The sequence below is a fragment of the Hippichthys cyanospilos genome, chromosome 4 (genome assembly GCF_059441005.1).
Source record: "Hippichthys cyanospilos isolate Australia breed blue-spotted pipefish chromosome 4, RoL_Hcya_1.0, whole genome shotgun sequence".
In the NCBI taxonomy this organism is placed as follows: Eukaryota; Metazoa; Chordata; class Actinopteri; order Syngnathiformes; family Syngnathidae; genus Hippichthys; species Hippichthys cyanospilos.
Window position 1 is genome coordinate 17,172,523 of NC_142372.1, and position 16,300 is coordinate 17,188,822.

Genomic DNA, 16,300 nt, shown 5'->3' on the forward strand with positions numbered 1-16,300 from the left:
GAAGTGCAACCGTTGATCAACAATCAATCATCATATCAATGGACAAATATTTTAAGGAGCCAATTAATCATTTAGAGACCCAATATTGCCCAAATCCTCTGAATTACAGCCTTTTTATTGAAATGATGTTGAAATGATAATTCCCTCTGTATGATGTGTTAACAGCAGATTCTCCCTGAATAAGCCTTACCTGCCCAAAACCGTCTGCGCCGCTTCTCTGCTTGTACCTCAGTGTAAAGCATCATGTTGTTAATCATCTTGCTCATGCTCTCATCATACACTGTGCTTTCAGGTTCTTTGGCGCCAACGGAGCGAATGATGGTGGCGTTTCTCCTCAATCTAGCATTGTCTAAGATGCCAATTGTGTTCTGCAACTTGGGCTGCAGCGCTGACATCCTTATCATCCTTTCCATGCTTTCTGTGGTGGCCTACTTTTACAGACCCAAGGTTTGAGTGAGTGTCTCGTTATAGACATTTTTTTCTTTCTCTTTGTTTTTGTTGTTGGTTTTTACATTTCCTTTCTTCCTTCTACCCTTCCTTTGTTCAGGGCCGTGAGGAGGAAAGATACCAAGTTAGGGAGAAGTTGTCTGTGCCAAAGAGTGACCACCTGACTTACCTTAATGTCTACACGCAATGGCAAAACAACAACTGCAGCATCTGGTGCAACGATCACTTCATTCACGCCAAGGCTATGCGCAAGGTCCTACTCCCACTCACTCTGATGACAAGGGAGCCACACACTGACCTCACATTCTAACATGTTTTGCAATTTGAGAGATTTTTGAAAAGGGCATTGTAGTAACAGCTGCGCTCTCATAATGCTAACCACACAAGAATGTGTTAGAAGTTTAATCATTTATAGTTTTTAATTTTGTGGTTTAGTCTTTCTTTAAAAAGAGCCAACACAATAGCCTCGAACTTTTAAGACTACTTTGAGCATGCTCGTTGTTTCTAAATTGCTCTGGGGTTGACAGAACAAATATGTCAAGTATGCTAAAGTGAAAATACGATCTCGTGTGGCAGTTGCGGGAGGTGTGTTCCCAGTTAAAAGACATCGAGGAGCAGCAGAAGTTGAACTTAATGTCCTGTGGTTCAGACATCAGGATGCGCACCGGTGCTGCTTACTTCCACCAGCTGCCAAGCTCAAGCTATTTCGCTTGTTTTTCTTTTAAGTACGTAATATGTCACATGAAGTCGTGGCACATTTACATCCACATCACAACACAGTGCTGATCAAACAACGGATGAAAAGCCATAAGGTCTGAGGTAGTGGAAAACGCTGCATACCTTTCATGTATGCCGTGCGTTTGCTCTCAGGGCATTGGTGAATATGTGATGCTTTACATTATTAACGGTAAATGATTTAAAAGCATTTGTAAACAAAACTGACAAAATAAAGAAAACGTGGCTTAGGCGCTTTATTATTTTACTAAGAGTTGTCAGTCATCTCAAACGTCACCAAGTACTTGAGGGAAGACATAGTTAAGCATGCCTGTACAAATGTGCATTACTGCCCTTGCCAGCTATTAATCTTTTAATTGTCTTCCAATGTTGATTCCTCACCCTAACACTCCCAAAGTATTATTTTCCTTCATTGATGCATTTCTAATCATTCCTTGCTAATTCTGCGCTCTAACACCGGTCCCACTCGGGCAGTTGAATGAAAAGGGCTTGAAGCTCGCTTATGACGACAGCAGTGAGACAGGAGCAATTCGCAACTCCCAGCACTTGACTGTTGAAGAGAAAATACACGCCCACCTTATGCACGTCCTTTAGTTTCGTTTTGGTTTCGGAGATGAGGAGAGATTTTTCACCGAGTCGGCCAAGTGAACAACAATGTTTCATTTATCGACTGGTATAATGTTTTGCTGCAGAAATCCTGAGGTGGCCAAAATGTGTGTTTGGGAGCACACAGCCGGACAATCAGTTGTAAATAATTCACCTGGGGGCGGAACTATTGTTATGAATGGTGGGTTGTTAGTGTCAGTGGTATATTGATGCTGGTTTGCATTTTAATGTCAGTAAAATGCTTATTTTTGGCCCCATTATTCATGCTGTTGGAGTCGTCTTGATCAGCCGCAAGCCTGGTGGGGGCAGCTAGATTTTAAGGTCCCACTTTGTTTACACATAATAGCACAAGAAAGAAACAAAGTCAAAAATTGAAAACAGCTTTTGTTGACCATTTGTGTTGTGGATGGCTACATCTGTGCTGTGGGCCTTGAGTTTGACACCTGCGAATAAATTAGCAGTCCCCAACTGTTAGTTTTTTGTTGTTTTTTTGACCACGAACCAATTTCATATCAAGCAATATTTATATATTAAACAAAGACATTATTACAAGTCGCCATCACGGTGAATGTAGTTGTAAGTACTGTGTACCCCTGCTATTTGTGCACAGTAGGCACAGGGCCCAATCACGAATGGGGGAAATCTGCATGTAATTCATGCCCATTATTATAAAGAGAAAAGAAATCGTTTCAAACAATAGTTTCTTTTCCTATGTTTGAAAGGAAGCACCTTTTTATCTCAGTCTTGACTCAATGACCGTTTGAACAAAGGCGTCATGTGTGAACCTGTCACAACATATTTCAATGGTGTGTGAAAATCACCCAGCGCAATAAACCTGGAATTACATATAGGATTACTTACTGTCTCTCTTCAATGCAAATATTTTAGGGTCTTCTCTCATCATTTGGTCTTTTCTGTTTTCTGTAGTAACTCAGATTATGGACTATTTTTATTTTCTACACAGGCTGATTGAAAACTAATTTCACATATTGAAATACTTATTTGTACTTAAATGTTGTAAAAAAATGTTCAACTTCTTTGTGTATGTTCCAGGATATATGGCAGTTAAATTTATGTTCTTGTTTTCTTTGAGATGGATTATTTTGTTTGAAATTTGAAAGGCTACAGAAGTTGCTGGGGCATCTGACCCGACAGGAACATGCACAGCTTCTTCGAGTATCAGCCACAGATCCTGTAACGATGACTTTTGCGTGACAGTTGTTGATTGTCTCAGCGTCGACTTGAGAATGCCCTCCATCTTTATATTTGAGTAACGGAGCTCCAAACTTTGTAGCGTGCCTCTACCTGGCCAACCAAATAATCCATCTGAAATGAAAACAAGAGCATAGGTTAATTGCCAAGCATCATGAAATGCACAGAATATTGGAGAAAAATATCACAAGATATTTTTTTTCCAAATCCCCCACTGATACCAGTCTTGTCCCAATGGTTTTGACCACTGTTGAATGAACAAAAAATGTTGATTGTTGATAGTTTTCCAAAATGCTGCAAAGGGGGATCAAAGCCTTCCTTTCTGTTTTAAAATCAATGCTCCCTTTTGCTCTTCTTATCACGTGCGTCACCCCCAGGAAAACCATCGGCGAGTTGAAGAGGAAATCAACAACATGGAAGAGCAGATGGCATTGGCCGAAGAGCAACTACGAAGCCATCACTAGGAGAATGAGAGGAAGAACACCGGCAGCGTGAAGTAAGTGGCTGACGCTTCCTCTTCAACAATGATTTTGTGCGTGTTACCCCCCTCCCCACACCTCACCTTTCCATTCTTTATGCACCGCGGAGATAGAACCGTTTCATTTAGCCACCTCGCCGCCAGGCCGTGTCTTCCCTCCCTCTCGCCCAATTCTCTCACTTTTCATGATGAGCTTTTCTCACCTCTGGTCCCCACAGACGAGACAAAAAGAAATAATATTGACTCCTGGCTGACCCCCATTACTGCAGCAATTTAAATTGGGCCACAGCAGAGCGCAGAAAGCGGGGGAACAACCTTCATTTTCAAATTAGACCCCAAAATTAATTTCACACCCATTTCCTTGCTTTACAGAGAGAAATACGCTTTTACGGACAGGTTTAAAAGCTGACTTTATCGTTAATTAATACGCGACGTTACCTACATTTGTTTGACCATGTCATTGTGAGATCTGTGGAAAATAATCGTATTGGGGAAAGCGATTACAATGAGATGTAGGCAGCAAGCGGGATGATGCCGTTACGACTGTGGTCTCGGCAGCCTTCATTGCGGCCACCTCTCAAATCTTTTTATGGCCTGAGCATCCAGCAGCTGGTGCCCTGCACACTCCGCATCACTTGTGAGTGACCCGCTCTTTTTGTTTTGTGTGCTTATGCCAAGTACTGAGGGAAGGGGAGTTTTTTTTTTTTTTTAATCACTGCGTCAGGTAAACTGATTCCCGACCTTTAACATTATATTCACATTTGAGAAACACCACAGTGCGCCACTACACAAAATTCACCGTATTGTCACTCATTCAATTTCAAAGACGTATGACCACGACTTTTTTTTTTGAAAGTCTGTTCACCGTCCACACATTCAAACACAGGCACATTTATTTATTTCAAGTTTATTTCAAAGCAGGTGCTAAAAATGGCTGGTACTAAATTAAGTATTGAAGTAATCAATTACTGAGGTACTTTAGTATCTAACTACTTTTTTTTTTTAGAACTTAAGCATCGAGGTAACTGATTACTGCCCTACCTAAAGTAGTTATCAGTTACTTTAACAAAGTGGTTTTCATGTCCCATTATTTAGGTTTTTATACAAATGACTCTTAAAACACTGAAAATTAAATGAACAAAACACAGAATTTTTTTATTACTTTCAATTGCTATTTTAAAGCACTGATAGTGGTTTGTTATATGAGCTTGTTAAGCGTCTGTGATTAAAGATGAATGAAGCTCTCAGAATGAGTTTTCATCCCCCCCTTCACTTACATGGCTCCTTGGTGGCACCATGATCTTGCGTATTTTTCTTCGCAGCCATTCTTGCACCTTTTCCTCTACTTTCTTGTGGTTCAAGGTGCTTAAACATATTTTGTTTGCTTTAGCTTGTTGAGACTATGTACGCATGGAAGAGGCCCCCAGGACACCCCGACACACTTCTTCCTGATATGGGTTGTGAAGGGTCATGCAGACTTCCATTACAGACGTGAGCACACGCAAGCATGTCTAAGCTCTTGCAGTTTATGTACAGGCCACTAGGGAGAGAACTTGCACAAGACAAGGCCCCAAAGATTCCCTAGCTTTTCTTTTTTTTTTCTTTTTTTGAGCACCATACGTGTATAAGAAGTGGAACAATAAATATATGTATTTATTTAATTCAAGGTAGTTTGAGGTTTGAATCCCTCTCCTATTTGATATGTTTGCCAGACATCACAGCGACACACACTATTGGTGTTAGATTTGAGTCACTGTCATGAGGTTTGTGTCAAGCTTGTCCTCAACCACATGTAAGAAATAGGCTGTCATGCTGTCCATGGACAAAAAAATCCCTACTATCTTTGGTTGCTTCATAAAAGTAGAATATACATGGCTTTTTTAAATTACATGGTTTTCCTCCCCCTGTATAAAAGGTACCCCTTCCATAGCTATTTATTTTTCAAAAGGAAAATAGCTTCACTATCACTATTGCAATACATGCTCATTTAAAAAAAAACAAAACCCCCCACTTTAAATCGCATCCATCCGTCTATCCACCGTTTATCTGTAGTCAAACGCTTTGGCAACAGCTTTAGCAGGGAAACCCAGACTTCTCTCTTCCCAGCCACTTTGTCCAGCCGAGGTGATCCCCAAGTGTTCCCATGCCTGTTGAGAGACACAAGTCCCTCCAGACTGTTCGGGGTTATCCCCGGGGGTCTCCTCTGTTGGGACATACCTGGAACATCTAACCAGGGAGGAGTGTCAGATGGCTCCTATCAATGTGGAGGAGCAGCAGCTAGACTCCTCTTCCGGATGACTAAGCTTCTCACCCTATCTCTGAGAGAGAGCCCCCAAATCCTGCAGAGGAAATTCATTTCGGCCAATTGTATCTGAAACAAGAGACCGTCCAAGTGTCCGCACAGCGGCTACATCGATCCACCAGTCCATCTTTCCCTCCATCCTGCCCTTGTGAAAAGACCCCGAGATACTTGAACTCCTACATGGGACAGGATCGCTCATGGTCTGAGATTTGGAAGTGCTGATCTTCATTCCAACTGCTTCAAATTCTGCCAACTGCCCTAACGAGAACTGGGGATCACTGCCTGAAGAAGGCAACAGCACCACATCACCTGCAAAAAGCAGCGATGCAATGTTCCAATCTGCTTTAAAAAAAAAAGTCACTGTAGCTAGTTTAAAAAAAAAAAAAAAACTTCAAACCTTCGTTACTATACTATATATGGTCGTTAAAGATTAACAAAACCACCATGCGTTTCAACTTTTTTTTTCTCCAGAAGGAAAAAATCAAGCATTTGCTCCAAAGGAGAATACTGAGAATACTTTGCAAATACTGAGGTTCCATTCTACTACTAACAAGATTTTTTTTTTTTTAATTACCTGAAAAGTTGTGATTTGGGAGACTAATTGGAGCGGTAAATGGATTTTAACTTGACATGCAAGGTTTTTCCTAAACTGTTGTTTGTTGAATAGAACTAGAAACAGAAATTTCTCTCAGGGATAAATGAAGATATTCACTACTTTATTGAATGATTGATTAAAAGGGGCTTTATTTTCCTTCTCGCCCTTCTCCAATGGTCACAATAAAAAGAAACGTTTCACCCCGTTGTTGTCTTGCGATGACGAAGTGCAGGTGAGTGCAGCGGATCAGAGAGAAGCAAAAAGCCTCAGTCCGTCATCCCCCTGCTAAGATGTCTCACATCTACATGAGTGATATGTGAGCCTTTGAAGCCCCTGAGCTGCAAAAGACACGGATGCGTTTTAGATGAAGGGCTCGCCTCCATGTGGGTGGATCATGTGTGGGCCTCTATGTAAATCTTCGGGTCAGAAGACTGTTGAACAAAAAGGCTGCGTGATGCTGCATGGTGCATTGACATTTCTTGATGTCCCTCAACTGATGCGTCTTAACTAGCACGCATCTATCTGGCCAAAAAAAAAAAAAAGGCTCTTGCCATCCCTTCAAGTTGTCTTTCTCCCACCGGCCCTTTCTTGTTGTCCTGTGATTGACTGTTTCCACTTGCGTTCATGCAAATAAGCATGATTATGAGGGGCTGCCTCCCTCCATTCTCCCAGTGGACTTGATTGAGAATGGCAGGCGAAAGCGAGAATAAAAAATGGACTGCGCCAACTTTAATGAGACAAATGTGAGCTTAGGAGCTGACATTTGGAAATAGTGCGTGTGAATGACATCGTCAGCAGTCACCTTTTCCTAAAGCTCTCCGTGAGGAGTCTTCTGTAATGATGGAAGGAATTAAGATGGTCTTTGGGGGCAGCTGGGATAGAAACCCGGGGATTAAGGTGGAAGGCCACACCTCTTCAATTGGCTCTTCGGCCACACGTGGTAAAAGGACAGCTAAAGAAACATCATTCCATTTAATGGATGGACTAGGAAACGCACCTGCATAAGGAAACAGTGTCACTGTCCAGCAAAAACCCTGCATGTCCAAATATGGTCAATTTAACATGTTTTACAAATCGATATTATTGGCTAGTGGCAGACTGATTAGCACATCTGCCTCACATTCGGAGGTTGTGGGTTTGATTTCAGCCTTCCTTCATAGAGATTGCATGCTCTTTCTGTGCCTGTGTGTATTTTTCCTGCTATTATGGTTTTCTCCCACACTTCCCAAAACATGCATGGTAGATATATTGAACAAAATATCCCCGAGGTATGTTTGTGAGTAATCAACAAACAATAACGTTGAAGAAAAAATGAATTTAATCAGCTATAAGCTCAACAGCCACCCACAAAACAAATGTAGCTACTTAACATTCCACAGAATTCAAAATGGAATAAGTGCAGTGCATCATGGTGATTCTTGGTGACGTTGCTTCTGGACAACACAGTAAAAAAAACAATTTCCAAATGAACCTCAGTGGAAGGTCAAACAATTGTCTTAAAAGTTATTACAGTTAAAAGTAACTTTCAAAGCTTATGTATGTAAAAAATTAAGAATGTCTAAAATTCTCTCTCTCGTGAGTTTGTTGTAGTTTTCTCAACGTAAAAGTTCATTTTACTGTTAGTTTTTTGAACCCTTTGATTTTATTTTGTTTGAAAATATTTTTACTTTTAGTTTGACTCATTTCATTCCGTTTCCTTAGCTCTAATAATGTTGCTCTGCTTCCATGTTATTTTATTTTAAGTCATTTTTTCAGCGCTTCTCCCCAATCTTAAATGGTGAAAATATGTTGGCAACAAATCTGTTAACTCCTTTGATCAATTAGTGTTTGAGATTTGTTAACTGATTAGCGCTTCCTCACTCTGCAGAAGCCATTCAGCATTATGTCACCTCAAGCTAGAAAAAAAAACTGTATGTTTTTTTATATAATAATAAGGAAATAGTCTAACTACTTTTGACTAAGCCTGTTTTTTGATTCTTGTAATTTTAGAGAAAGTAGCATGTCTGCCATGAAGTTAAGTGCATATACATAAACTGCTAAGTCATCTTAAATTTTTATTTCACGAGTCATGGTTCTTAGTATTGAAAAGGATCTTGGGAGAGTAATGTAATCACAACTGTATGGTTTACTCAAGTTCTAAAGTTTTTTTTTGACAACTGCCAATGAATAATATTAAAAACAAGTCATAAATTAGCAATCGAACATGATCTTGAACTGGGCTGTTAACTCAACGCAAGAAGATTTTTGATTTCCTGAAAATGAATGAATTTGAAGATTTGAGGATTTCTCCTGCCAATGACAACATGTATTACATGCAAGAGTGCAAGTGAGGCTGATGATATAAACATCAAGTACAGTACTGTTTTAATTAACTACTGCAGTGCGGTGGAAACATTTTCTCGTCCTGTCGCTCCTGCGTTGGTTTTGTTGCCCGTAAATGAAGAGCCTTCTGGGACGCAATTACAATCCAAGGCTGCATTAGGAGCACAGCAAGCCCGATGGAAAATTCAGCCCCCTGTCACCCAGCAGGAGACGGCCTTCACTTGATTGAATTTTCAAAGGTACACCCCCCCCCCCCCCCTCCAAAAAAAAAAAAATGCACATCCCTCTCTATGTTGAGGCCCACATGTGGTTTGTGAGTGAAACTGAAAAGGTAGTGATGTACTTCTTTTGTGTACACAATGTTGAAAGCAGGGTTGGGCAAACTACAGTACAGCGTTCTTTTGTCCGGCCTACCGAGCTCATTTCCTATTCGAGAACCCTGCTGTACAGTATTTCTTCAAATAAAAAAAGGAGTTTTTCTTAAAACTTGATTAATGAAAACATTTGTTGCATCATCATATAGCATCTTAACACTTCTCACAGGATAGTGAAAAATGAGCATTTGCACTGACAAAAACGTTTTGTTAGAGCTTTTGTTGCAGCTCCTCAAAATAACGGCATCTAATGAGAGTGCTATGATGTTTTTTCCCCGTTGGATTGGCCATGCCATTATCACCAACTTAGGCCACATTTCCATCAAGAAGACCAATTCAGAGGCAGCACTTATCAAAAAGCATGCACTGTTGTATCAATACTAGTACTCTATACTGAACAAAAAGATGAAAAAAAATATATAGAAGTAAAGCAAATATAAATATAAATAAAATATTGTGTGCTCTGTCTATATAAGTATGGGCGTCATCATATGAAAGATTGATTTCCATTCCTTACTTTGAATTGCATGTAGGTAATAACTATGTTGTATGTGTGGAAACACTGCCACCCGATGGTCACAGTTATCACTACAGTTCTCAATTTGCAGTTACAGTATTAGGTAAGCATCAGTCAAGAGTGTCAGCTACCCGCCATAAAAAAAAATTAAAAATGCTGTGGATGTGCAATTACACTTCACACGGCAAAAACAAAGTCTGTTACCCGGGGTCATACGAGCCTGTCCTGGCATAACATCACACCCCCCAAGGTGCGCACTATTTGAAATCAGCCCATCATGGATATACTAGATGGACCATGGGAAAGTACAACGAGACTTAATATGGACAAAAGAAAATGGGTAATGTCTCAAGGCGCACTTTAATTCAGGCAAATAGGGCTGATGCCTGCACAGTATGAACAAATTAAAGCCGAAATGCTTTCAACAACCAAACAGCGTCCAATTGCCTCAATTCAACCGTTTTTTTTTTCCTGATAAGTTTCATGCTTTTTCATCACTCTCAACTTTCACGACATTTGCATCAGGTTGTAGAATGCTACAAACAATAACGATACGATGTGCCTCTGTCAGAGTAAGAATGTAGCAGTGTTGCGGCATCCTATAATGTTTTCTTTTCCTGGTCCATGGTCTCATATCTAACCAACGCTTGTGTACAGTGAGCGATCACGCTTAGTCTCCTTCCCTGTGGATTCGATGGTTACTAACAGCTCATCCACCATTGCTTAGGGGTCTTATTTTGTTCTAGAAGAAATACTTGATGCTGTCAAACTCAGACATCCCTTGTGATTGAAGGCCGATGGGCATGGAACTCTCCGAGCTGCCCTGAGAGCCGCCCGCTCTCACTCAGCCAAATTCTAGTGGGCGGAGTGGAAGAACAAAGACAAACTTGTTAAGCTTTAGATGCCTTTATTATTCTTTTATTTGGCTGCGATCCTCGTGTTCATTAAGAGTTTTCGGCTGCGTTGGCTCGTCAGAGTTTGTAGCTCGAGGAGTTTCATCAACTGTGTTTCTTGTTTTGAGCAACTCAACAAAGGCTAACGTGATGATGGACCACAAAGAAAAAAACCACATTAAATGTTGATTATTGTATTTCTTATACGGCCCCACAATGAATGAAGACTACAAACACTCGGGGTGATTAGGACACACCTTAATATGCGATAAAACTCCCCAGTTTGAAAGTTGGGAGCCTTGTCCAACACAATTGTTGCGATGAGTTCCTTGTAATTTTTCACTGTGATTTAGCTTGTCAGTACTTGATATGTGACATGTCCTTCAAGAAGATTTATATAAGGCTGGAAAGGAAGGTTGTTTGTAGCATTTGTCATGTTTAGTTCCATGTTGGTATCAAAGGCCAAACTATTGAAGATAAGGGACAAAGAAACAACAAACCATCATCAACATCAAACCAATTTCTCCTGATTTCTACAGCAACTTTTTGATTTATTTGAGACCGACTTATTCGTCTGTGTATCAATTCATCTTTTAAATCAAAATTGCTTTTTATATTCCATTATTTTCTTCATACACCTCTGATATATATTCATAAAAACAATGACTCTGGTAAGTGCAAACGGGGATCGACTTTTTACACGAATGGAATTAACAAATCAACACAAAAGAATGCATTGTTTTAGATACTTTTGCATGTTGGTGGCTTTTTGCCTTGAGTAACTCATTGCTGCAAAAGGCCGCTTTCAGAAAACACACCTTCAAAACCAAGATTTTTATTTTTAAGAATAAGATGCAATTGTAGATCCTAGGTTTTAGAAAATAGTCTGAACAGTGCAGAGAAAAGCAGTGGCAGGCCCAGCAAAGGTCAACATGCAATACACAACTCCTTGCAGCTCAAACAGTTTCCACTCTTCTCACAAGACTTTCGACAAGATTTTTGAGCTTGTTTGTGGGAATGTTTGACCAGTTATACAAGAACTGCTGTTGGGTCACTGGCTGGGTGTTGAGGCCAGAAGCTTCCTCACCAATCATCCAATATGCTTTGAATAAGTGACTGAATAATTGAGGTCCAAAAATCGGTCAGATATTCAACACAACCTGAATTGAATAGAAGTGGTAATTTCTTCCAGCCTTCCCCAAACCGCATATTTCAAATCAAGTTTTCCCTCAAAACAACAAACATTCTTGTACGGTGTATTTAAAAAAACAACAACAACAAAAAAACACCACCGTTTCTTTAAAAATATGCTATTTCATGTGTTATGCATAACTAGCTATTACATACTTAGCAAGTCTATGTGTTTCCATTATATGTTCGCATTAGTGTTAAGAGAGCAAACATAACGACTCAAATGTGGTTTATAACGCAGAATGGGTAACGCTCTTAATTTTGTTTTGAAGTGACATCAAACGTCCTCATAAATAAATGTGAATAAAATGAAATGAAAATGTACACAATCTAAACGTACTCACCAATAGCCTACTGCCACTGGGCCCGTTCCATGCCGACTAGCTAAAGGGAGAGGAGTCAGACTGTCAGCTTGAACGAGGCTCATGAAACACTGTTAGCCAAATTCCCAATCAGCCAAGGCTTGTTATCCCCTTTTCTGTGCCTCAGCACTCCCTTATTACACGAGTGGAACAAAAGCTTTAATGGCTTTATTTGTGAAACAGGCCTCTAACTAGATGTCAAATCAGAACAAAATGCAAATTTGGATAGCTAATTCGGATCGAGCCACCGTGGTGTCCAAATCCCTCTTAAGCTTCTTGTTGTGCTTAGTGTACACAATTGCCTCCTCAAATATTCACACTGCATCATTAATGTCGACCCCCTTTTGTGCCGCTCAATTCTTTCAGAATAAACAGGATCACACGTGCAAAAGTTCTTCTGTATCGCAGATAATTAGCGCACAATGCAATCGGAGCAATGATGTGCCCGGGTGAAATTAAAACTTTGCGAGGCACGGGTAAATGAAGGGATCTGAATGCCGCAGGGGGGGAAACGTGCTTATCAAATAAAGCTCAAAAAAATGTGCAGTGAATGAAATGAGCCAATCATTTTTCTGTGAGATGGGAGCCCTGAGGAGAATAAATAAGCAATCGTCACGTCATGCAGTGGGAACAAATGAGCATGGTACACAATTAGGCAGGGTCACATTCTGCCAGAGCTGTGAGCGTAGGATGGGCTAATGAGCTGTCCCGGCGTGTGCGTGTGGTGCGCGCGCGTGTGTGAGGGAGTGAGAAAGAGGGAGAGAGCGAGAGATGAATACATAGAGGAAACCACAGAGGCACTAAAAAGTCAAAAAGGTCCTTGATAGCCCTAAACATGATGTTTTCAAAACCATGTCCAAAATGGAAACATACATTTTCAAGACAGATTTTTTTTTTGGTTAACCGTGCAACAATTAATAATTGGCTTCTTTTTTTGTCCTTGACACTATTAGAAAATTCAGCCCGGAATAGAAAGTCAAACCAAGGCTGTTGCTTCTCCAGGCATTTTTGGACAAATTGTGCTAAACAACCAGCAAATGTGTTAACTTTCAATGTCAAATACTGTTACCAATGCACCACGGTCTAAAATGTCATTTAAAACACTGGCGGATAACAACATTTGTTTGATGATGAAAGTTGGATGACTTCTTATTCCAATTCCAATTCCTTTTTTAAGGGAAGCTCTTTGACGCCTGAAGTGTCACCTGGTGTTAGCCAGGTAATAGAACTTCTTTTTATCTCCAACATTGACATCACAAGAAAATTAAAACTTAAGGATGTTTTTATTTTTTTTCTCTGAAACTATCAGCTGTCATTCTCTGGAAAAAGAAAAAATCCTATTGATTGAATGTTTTTGTGCCCCGGCAAGAGGAGTAAAATAATTATTTTGACACAATCTTGGTGCTATTAGGTTTCAGTTATGGTGTTTTGTGGGCGGTCCAGTTTTCCTCTCTACCAATGCAGCTGCCCAAAGCCTGTATAGTTTACTTTGCTGTTAGAATTTGGTGTATTACCTATCATCTAACATTTGATGTAAATATTGTCACTAATAAGGTTTGTGAGTTAATTGGTGCTAACATGTAACTTTGGCTAGTATGGTCATGCTTAAGCCTTATATAAAATAGGTTTGGTTATTTTGAATAATATATAACTCCTGAAACCAGAAAATGAGTTTATTAAACATGTATTTATGATTGTGTATTTTAGATCAATTTGCGTGGTTTCTCTAAAGTGTCATTAAGGCTAGTATGCTAGCTAACAAATATCAATGAGCCTCATGTGAAGGTGGTTTGTTTGTGTTGAATAAGCTAGAATTGCTATACAGTCTTTTATTTAACAGTCGTTCTTGACATGTGTACATGCTCAATGATTCTTTGTCTATATTGTTCCAAATCAATAAATCAGTCCAAACTCTGCAGTGAGTACTGCACTTTAATTATATTATTGAAGTATTATTTACTATAATACTATATACAATATAATACTTACCTGATTAAACTTGCCCAGTTCACATTGTTGGACATTTCAACTATCTTTAGAAATACTCATTCAGTACACCAAACAGCAATTACTAGTCCATGAGCATATTTTAGGAGTTGTGGAAACATTTTATAATGAATTTAACAACCCCAAATAAAAATACTGCTACCAAACTGTTATCAAAGACAAACTAGTATTTAGCATTAGCTAAAGAAATACCACCACCACCAGTCACCAGTTTAAATTTGTTATAAATAGTTAATGGTGAGAATTCATTGCATATATCATTTTGAGTAAAATTGCTGCGTCTCGGTTTTTAATTTTGAAAATCTGCTCACCCAACTCTATTTGTTTCTGAATTCAACCAAATTGAAGGTTGACTGGTGTTCAAAAGACATTGCGTTACTAGTCACATTCATTGCCGTTATTTACTTTGTTGATTTTAGCGGTGAGTTGCTATGAGGATGCTCTTTTTCGTACCTATTGCTATCCTACCTTCACAATTAGCTAAGGAAATGCAAAGCTAATCAGGATTTACCAGTGGACAAACGAACCAAAGTGAACCGCTAAATGGAAAAATGGCATTGGAGAAAAGGGATGGCGAACACATGCGTTGGATAAGAAATGGAAGCAAGAATTGCTGGTGCAGAAAAAGCTAGCCGATCAGTTGACTTAGCATCCGGGCCGCGACCACAGGAATCCTGACATGCACCGAACAGGTGCAGTGGACAAACAGACAAAAAGAAGAGGAGCAGGCTTTTAGAGGCGACTCATAGTTATTAACTATTCAATCACAAAAAGGAGAGTTGAAGGCGTGAAAGGTTGTGGGCCAAAGCTCTTTTGCTTCAGTGCATTAAGAGCCATGAACCAGCACTCCGGCAGCCCGAGAGATTGCCTCCCCCGGAAGATGACTGCTCAAAGGATTTTTTTTTCCCTTTAATAACAGCAATCTGCTGTGAAAATCTAATCCCAAGTACCATTCCACTGACTCGAGCAAACGTCTGCTCAGAAAAGCGTGCAACATGAATATTACATTGTCTGATATACAAATAAACAACAACACCCCAACCCCTCCATCAATCATGGGCCGCAGTCAAGGTAAGTGATGCGCAAGAGTAAACTGCTAATGACTACCGCGGAGTGAGAAATGCACATTTTAATATGCCATCATGGGTACACATTGCATTACCGCGTGGAATTAAAACGGGGAGCGTCTAATCTGTTTCCACGCGCGGATGTGAATGCGAACGACCCAGAAAGGTCATCGAATCTCGCAGGGTTGATCACCTGCGTGACACCACAACAGACAAACAACAATCCAAGCATGAACGCTGCCCCTTAGCGGGAGTAATAGCTCCATCGTTGCCATTAGAATCAGATATGGACGCTCCCTTTAAGCCCGCTACTCTTCTCCGCCCCGGCCTAATTCCCTCGTCCTCGATGGTGGATGAGAGGGATCAGAAATCCATCCATATGCATGACTAAATATCCGAGGAGGGGCTGTCGGGTCTCAGTCTGGCCAGCTTCTCTGAATTTACCACTAATAACACATAATGGAGGCATGGGGTCAAGCTCACGGCGGTAGTGCTCTGAGACCAACCACCGCCATCCAGTCTTCAGAATGCGTCTTCCTGAATCAAACAATCGCGATAGAGAAGGAAAAAATACCCGCAATTTTGCTGACTCCAGCCTAAACTCTACTGAAAATTTTGTGATTGTCAATGGATCCCTCTGACTTGCTTTGATCTCATCACTGCACCGCTGACTTTTATATTCCAGATTTTTGGGATTGTAATGCAGACAAAAGCAATGCACCGCAACAGTCCCAAGGCATTTTTTTAATTGGCTTGTAAATCAATTTAGCTTGATGTATTCTGCCCATAAACAAGATGCCTGAGCAAATTAAGTTGATTTACGATGTGTTAATCCTTTGTTAAAATTCCATTTTCTAGGCTTTCTTTGAACACAGCACATCGTCATGCTAATGGTTTTTGCTTCTCTTCTTGATGCAGTCTAACTCTGAGAGGATAAGAGTGGGAAGGTGGCCGTGTGTCGGTAGTCAGCCTCAAAGTAAACACAAGGAATGATGGGCTCGTGAAGCTGGTCCCACCACAAGCCCCTCATCAGAACAGTCAACACAGAGCAGATTGGGTTCAAATCGCTCTACCTCTGAGCTCCCTCCATCCAGCATAGAAGCAACCCCTCAATCAGCCCACCTGTCCCTCCTTTTCCATTCTAGAAGATGTCGGGTACAAGTGTAATGCAAGCAAATACCAGGTAGCAGAA

General features: G+C 40.3%; 1 protein-coding gene across 4 annotated transcripts in view; it reads right to left on the bottom strand.

Annotated features, from left to right (window-relative positions):
• Positions 1-1,301: 1,301 nt before the first annotated feature.
• LOC148424840 (uncharacterized) overlaps positions 1,302-16,300 on the bottom strand; it is a 131,416-nt gene continuing 116,417 nt past the window's right edge. For all 4 annotated transcript variants that reach the window (XR_015865437.1, XM_088413534.1, XM_088413536.1 and 1 more), the window contains one exon: positions 1,302-3,114. The gene's annotated coding sequence lies outside the window, so the exon portion shown is untranslated. The remainder of the gene's footprint in view (positions 3,115-16,300) is intronic.